Genomic DNA, 7,254 nt, shown 5'->3' with positions numbered 1-7,254 from the left:
GGGAGGGGGAAGAGGAGGTGTCGGGGAGGAGGAGGAGGAGGGGTCGGGGAGGAGAAGGAGGAGTTGGGGAGGAGGTGGAGGGGAGGAGGAGGAGGCGATGGGGAGGTGGAGGGGTGGAGGGCTAGGGGAGGAGGGGCGGAGGGGTAGGGGAGGAGGGGCGGAGGGGTAGGGGAGGAGGGGCGGAGGGGTAGGGGAGGAGGGGCGGAGGGGTAGGGGAGGAGGGGCGGAGGGGTAGGGGAGGAGGGGCGGAGGGGTAGGGGAGGAGGGGTGGAGGGGTAGGGGAGGAGGGGTGGAGGGGTAGGGGAGGAGGGGTGGAGGGGTAGGGGAGGAGGGGTGGAGGGGTAGGGGAGGAGGGGTAGGGGAGGAGGGGTGGAGGGGTAGGGGAGATGCGGTGGAGGGGGTAGGGGAGATGGGGTGGTGGGGGGTAGGGGAGATGAGGTGGTGGGTGTAGGGGTGGAGGGGGTAGGGGAGGAGGGGTGGTGGGGGTAGGGGAGGAGAGGTGGAGGCGTGCAGGGGTAGCAGAGGAGGGGTGGAGGGGTAGGGGAGGAGGGGTGGAGGGGGTAGGGGTGGAGGGGTGGAGGGGGTAGGGGTGGAGTGGTGGAGGGGGTAGGGGTGGAGTGGTGGAGGGGGTAGGGGTGGAGTGGGTAGGGGTGAAGTGGTGGAGGGGGTAGGGGTGGAGGGGTGGATAGGTAGGGGAGGAGTGGTGGAGCTGGAGGCGTGCAGGGGTAGGGGAGGAGGGGCGGCGTTGGGGAGGAGGGGCGGAGGCGTAGACGAGGAGGAGCGGAGGGCTAGGGGAGGAGGGGTCGGGGTGGTGGAGGAGGAGGAGGAGGGGTCGGGGAGGGGGAAGAGGAGGGGTAGGGGAGGAGGGGTGGAGGGGTAGGGGAGGAGGGGTGGAGGGGTAGGGGAGGAGGGGTGGAGGGGTAGGGGAGGAGGGGTCGGGGTGGTGGAGGAGGAGGAGGAGGGGTCGGGGAGGGGGAAGAGGAGGGGTAGGGGAGGAGGGGTGGAGGGGTAGCGGAGGGGTGGAGGGGTAGCGGAGGAGGGGTGGAGGGGTAGCGGAGGAGGGGTCGGGGTCAAGGGGTGGAGGAGGGGAGGAGGGGAGAGGAGGAGGAGGAGGGGAGAGGGGAGGAGGAGGGGAGAGGGGAGGAGGAGGGGTCGGGGAGGAGGAGGAGGGTCGGGGAGGAGGAGGAGCGGTCGGGGTGGAGTAGTAGCGGAGGTGGGGTGGAGGGGTAGGGGAGGAGGGGTCGGGGAGGAGGAGGAGGGGTCGGGGAGGAGGAGGAGGGGTCGGGGAGGAGGAGGAGGAGGGGTCGGGGAGGAGGAGGGGTCGGGGTCGAGTGGTAGCGGAGGAGGGGTCGGGGTCGAGTGGTAGCGGAGGTGGGGTGGAGGGGTCGGGGTGGAGCGGTCGGGGAGGAGGGGTAGGGGGGTAGGGGTGGAGGGGTAGGGGTAGGGAAGGGTAGGAGAGGAGGAGGGGTGGAGGGGTGGAGGGGTAGGGGTAGGGAGGGGTAGGGGAGGAGGGGTGGAGGGGTAAGGGGGAGAAGGGGGGGTGGAGGGGTAAGGGGGAGGAGGGGGGGTGGAGGGGTAAGGGGGAGAAGGGGGGGTGGAGGGGCAGGTGTAGTGGGAAAACGAGGGGAGGGGAGAATGTAATGGACAACTAGAAATAATGACAGTCAACCGGTAGAGACATGACGTAGAATTGATACCGATATTGAGAGGAGAGAAATAGAACACAGACTGCAAAGCAAAAAGTGTGCGAGGAATAAAGGGAGAGGGAAGGAGCGAGAGAGAGAGATACACAGGGCGGATGGTGGCGGTGGGGTGAACAAAGAGTAGGGGAGGCAGAGAGTAGGCAAGCAAAAAAAATTGGAATATCAGTTTCCTGACTCTGGAGTCTGCCAACTCGTCCGGAGACTGTTTAACGGTAGGAATGGTTAAGGTAGCAACGCCCCTGTATCCAAGCTGCAAGTGCTTCTAAAGCTTGCGACTGGAGAGAAATCATACACATTTCCCAGCAATGTTTTGTTCCTCTATTTGACAAACACAGAATCTTTTCAGGGATACAGAAAAATAATCATTCACATAATACACACATGCACAAAGGCAGTTGACCAGGACGCCGAGGGATGAGCAGACCCACCCTAATGGCCACGTATCTCAATCATTGTGTTGGGTACTGCACACAAGGTACCTACTACACAGCACATGGTAGTCTAACATTCAATGAACACAGAACAGCCTCTAGACTCCCGCTGTTCAAACCCAAACATTTCGTTTGCCGCCTCCCAACATAATAGTAAACTGGAAAAATCCACTATATATCGATTATTTATTTGATAATATGCGCGAACACGAGGGGAATCCTACTGGAAGAAGTGATATTTGCATTCTAAATGCAGATCTGCCAATTCTCCAGAAATAATTCTACATTTTCACTGGGATATATAATAAATCAAAATCATACACTAAAGTGATAGACCTATACAGTAATCCAGATTAACACAAATTCGGAAAGACGTTGCTTACTTATACCCTCCGATCTCGTAGTTAAATATGGTTTTCAACATGTATGTGCCCAATGTTTTCAAACAATAGCATTCTACTAAATGCAAATAAAACGTTTGAAAAAGTGCAAGACCACTTGACCCTATGGATAATATAAGCTGTGTACCATATGCAGTCTGGGCGGTATTATCCTTGTTTGTCCAAAGCGATTAGAATTAACGGCAATCAGCGGGTTAGAAGAGCATACAATTAGTTTAAAGAATGGCACAGTACCTCATGAAGAATTCATATCTCCGGTCCAGCTACCGTGCAATAAACTGTAGAAGGGACCCAATCGCTAGAATGCGTTTGGCAAGAGGTAGACACACTACAGTTGTACTTACTTCTTCGAAATCCAGTCTGTACGGATTTATTTGCTCCGAGTCAAACCCCGGTGGTCGTATTTATTGTGGCTGAAGCTGCCTGGTTTGCATGTATTTCCTCGACTGAAGCTGCCGGTTCTTGGTATATTTGGCGGGATTGTAACTGCTAGTCCCTGAAGCAACTTTCTGAGGCTGAACCAATGCTGGTATATCATCTGTGGCTGAATTCAGTCAGTCCCTGACTGTAATTTCTGTGGTTGAATGCAGCTAGTGATTCGTACATTAGCAGTGGTTGTCCCAGCCTCTGGTTTCATTCTCTGGGTGTGTGCAACCAGCCCCTGGTATATATTGTCTGTGGTTGCATACAGCAAGTGTGGGTTTAGTTTCCCGGGCGGAACACGGGCAGACTCTACTGTAGCTGAATGCAGCTAGTGACTCATTCAGTTTATCCCTGTAGTAATGCTGCCTCTCCGACTACCAGCCTAGACATTGTTCTCCCCCTCTATCTCTAGTTGCAGCACCACCCAGGTACTGAACAGCTCCACGTCCTCACGTCATCACATCCAATCATCAAGCGGGATCCCACACTATCAGTGCGCCTGCGCTCAGACATAGGCTGTTATGGGAATTGTAGGCGTTCCTGCTGATTTCCCCAGAATCAGAATTTTAACGGCACAGGAGGCTATTCAGCCCATAGTGTCTGCACCCGCTCTCCAAATGAACATTATGACCTAATGCCATTGCCCTGCCTTTTCCCTGTCCCCTTGCACAGCCTGTGCTGTCGTTTGCGAAATGGGGGGAACCACTTTACTCGTTAATCGTATTTAGTGAACACTTGTGATAACTTGTGAGTGCGGGTTCGTGAATAAAATGGCGTATCTAACTAGAATCACATAACCATGGATTGGAGACAGCACAGAATGAAATCACTTGGCCCATCATGCCCACTCTCAGCTAGTCCCACTTCCCTGCAGATCTGCAATTTTTTTCTCTTCAGATAATTATCCAATTCCCTATTGAAAGCCATGATTTAATCTGCCTCCACTACACTTACAGGCAGTGCACTCCAGATCCTAAACAGTCACTGGGTAAAAAAGTTTTTCCTCATGTCACCTCTGGCTCTTTTGCCAATCATCAAGTGGGTGTTCTCTGGTTTTCAACCCTTCCGCCAATGGGAACACTTTCTCCTTATCTACTCTGTTTAGACCCCTCATGATTTTGAACATCTCGATCAAATCTCCTCCCAACCTTCGCTTCTCTAAGAACAGCACCAGCATCTCCAATCTATCCACGTAACTGAAGTCTCTCATCCCTAGAAACATTCTTGTAAACCTTTTCTGCATTGTCTCAGATGCCTTTGCATCCTTTCTAAAATGTGGTGTCCAGAATTGGACAGAATACTCCAGTTGAGGCTGAACCAATGTTTTATAAAGGTTCACCAAAACTTCCTTGCTTTTAAACACTATGCCCAAGATCCCTTATACCTTTTTAACCATTTTCTCACCCAGCCCTGCTAACTTCAACACGTTGATCACATATTTCCCCAGGTTTCTCCATCCCGCATCCCTTTAGAATTGTATCCTTTATTTTGTATTGCCTCTCCTTGTTCTTCCTACCAAAATGTATCACTTCACACTTCTCTACAATAACTTTCACCGGCCATGTGTCCTCCCATTCCACCAGCCTAAGTACTCATGAAATCTCTATCCATCCTCCTCAAAGTTCACTTCCAAGTGTTGTGTCAAAAGCAAATTTTTGAAGTTGTGTCCTGTTCACCCAAGTCAAGGTTAATAATAGATCAAAAAAGTAGTGATAATAATGTTTCCTGTCACTCAGCTAACTTTTTACCCATGCTGCCACTGTCCCTACTATTCCCTGGGTTTTAATGTTCCTGGCCAGCCTGTTATAACCTTTAGAATGATCGGAGTTGGTGTATTTGGTGACTGCTTTTCGTGCCTTCGGAGACGACGTGTTTGGCCAGTTCCCCCGGCAGCATGAGGCGGGCGGCACTTTGGTCGAGATGGTGTAATGCTCGGTGCAGTGGATGAGGTGCGAAGCCTCGGAGGCGATGCGCTCAAAATGCTGACAACGAAAGAATCCATTACACTCCTGGCCTTGGGCGAGATTCTGGTGGAAGGGTGGAAGTGGAATACCTCTGCATATGGCTTCCCCCACTGCTCCATCAACACCCACGAGCTCGGTGTCGCCGGGCGCATGCGCCTGCTTTATCGTGCGATCTGGGCAAACTGCCGTTGCTGAAGTGTAAAGCTCGAGAGAGCTGCCACCGGAAGTTGCCGTTGCCATGGCACTGAGCGTGCATGTTTGCGAAGGGAGGATGGCGACAGACGACCCGAGCGTCTGGTTGGAAGCGCAGAGGTTCAGCGGAGCGGGCCGGACCAGGCAGCCCGCAGAACGGCGAGCCTTCACCGTCACTCCCCTCGTCGTCGATTTCGGTAGATTGCTCCGTCTAAAAAATGCAAGCCGTCTGATTGCAGGGGTAAGAGAGGCAGCAAATCTAAGGGCGGTGGGGGGGGGGGGGAAGTTAAGTGAGGGAGGATTGGAAGAGACAAGCTCAGAAGTGAACTGTCAGCTACCACTGTCAGGCGTAAGAGGCAATCAACAGTATACAATTAACAACTCTTGCCTGGGGTGAGAGGTAACCACATACTGAGGGTAACGAAGGCGTTGACATGGGATAAGCCTATTACTTTCGGATACAGTGCAAACATCCATACAATTTAAGGACCCCTAAGACAGGCAAAAACATAAACGGTGGCAAAACAAGGAAATTGAAATAGGTGATCATTATTCCAGCTCATTGACAACTTGTCCTTTTATAACTGAAAATGTCATGTTTTTGCAGAAACATTGTGTGATTCTCTTTTAAATCAACAAGTTCAGATGAAACATGGGAAAGCCAATATAAATTAACAAATTCAGTGATTTTAGAGAGGAAAAGCAACTTTTTAGAAACCTGCATATAAGGAGGGGTTCATTGCGATGAATATTAGAGAAAACAGGAACGTGTTAAGAGTGATCATGGACTAAGAGAAATGAAGATAGAAGCATAGCAGCACAGACTAAACATAATGGTATAAGTTCTTTCAGTAATACATCAATAAAAGAATAGCCAGAGAAGAGGTGAAAAACATGGAATATATAAATTGATTCGAAACTGAGGATGAGTGCAAGACTAAATATTTTGAAATTATTACTTCAGTTGTGTATTCAGTAAGGAAAATGTGAGAAACATATGCTCCCTAAACAGATATACCAATGTAATATAAATAATTTTGATTTAAGAGAATGGCCTATATCAGATATCTAAAGAGGCTCAAAACAATAAATCACCAAAGCTGGATGGTATTTATCCTAGAGCCCTGAAAGAGTTATAAGTGTGAAACTTATCAAAGAATCACTGAATGATTACAGCAGAGATGGCCATTTGCCTGTCCTGTCTGGCTGTCTGCAAAAGCAACTCAGCTAGTCCCACTCCCCTGCCTTTTCCCCGTAGTCCCGAAAATTTTTTCCCTTCATGTAGTTACCCAGTTCTCTTTTGAATCTGCTGCTATCACAATCTCAAGCAGTGAACTCCAGATCCTAATCACTCAATCCATAAAAATGTTTTTCCTCATGTTACCTTTAGTTCTTTTGTCAATCAGTTTAAAACTATTTCCTTTGTTTCTCGACCTTTCCATGAATGGGAACAATTTCTCCCTATCTACTCTGACCAGACATCTCATGATTTTGAACACCTCTGCCAAATGCCCTCTCAACCTTCTCTTCTCCTAAGAGTACAGTCCCAGCTTCTCTATCTATGTTACTGAAGTCCCTCATAGAATCATTACAGCATAGAAGAAGGCCATTCAGCCCATCATCAAGTGCCACATCAAAGGTTATTGCAGAAATGGTGTGGGGGTAACATATTGGCATGGATAGAAGATTGGCTAGCTAACAGGAAACAGAGATAAATGGGTCTTTTTTCTGGTTGGCAGGATGTGATTAGTGGTGTGCCACAGGATCAGTGCTGGGGCCTCAACTTTTTACAATTTATATAAACGACTTGGATGAAGGAACAGAAGGAATGGTTGCTAAATTTGCTAATAATATACATAACATATACAACACAAAGATAGGTTGGAAAGTAAATTGTGAAGAGGGCGTAAGGAGGCTACAAATGACATAGATAGGTTAAGTAAGTGGGCAAAGATCTGGCAAACGGAGTATAATGTGGGCAAATATGAAGTCATTCATTTTGGCAGGAAGACTAAAAAAGAAGCTTATTATCTAAATGGTGAGAGATTGCGGAGCTCTGAGGTTCAGAGGGATCTGGGTACCCTAGTGCATGAATCACAAAAGGTTAGTATGCAGGTATAGCGGGTAATTAGGAAAGCTA

General features: G+C 49.9%; 1 long non-coding RNA gene across 3 annotated transcripts in view; it reads right to left on the bottom strand.

The window, feature by feature from the left end:
* The window catches only part of LOC144681920 (uncharacterized), a 258,533-nt gene extending 255,243 nt beyond the window's left edge, over positions 1-3,290 (bottom strand). For all 3 annotated transcript variants that reach the window (XR_013576877.1, XR_013576878.1, XR_013576876.1), the window contains exon 1: positions 2,880-3,290. This is a non-coding gene — a long non-coding RNA (uncharacterized LOC144681920). The remainder of the gene's footprint in view (positions 1-2,879) is intronic.
* Between the last annotated feature and the right edge of the window lie 3,964 nt (positions 3,291-7,254).

Source organism: Cetorhinus maximus, chromosome 6 (assembly GCF_964194155.1).
Source record: "Cetorhinus maximus chromosome 6, sCetMax3.hap1.1, whole genome shotgun sequence".
In the NCBI taxonomy this organism is placed as follows: Eukaryota; Metazoa; Chordata; class Chondrichthyes; order Lamniformes; family Cetorhinidae; genus Cetorhinus; species Cetorhinus maximus.
Note: the sequence above shows the minus strand (reverse complement) of the source record. Positions and strands in the feature narration are given on the sequence as shown.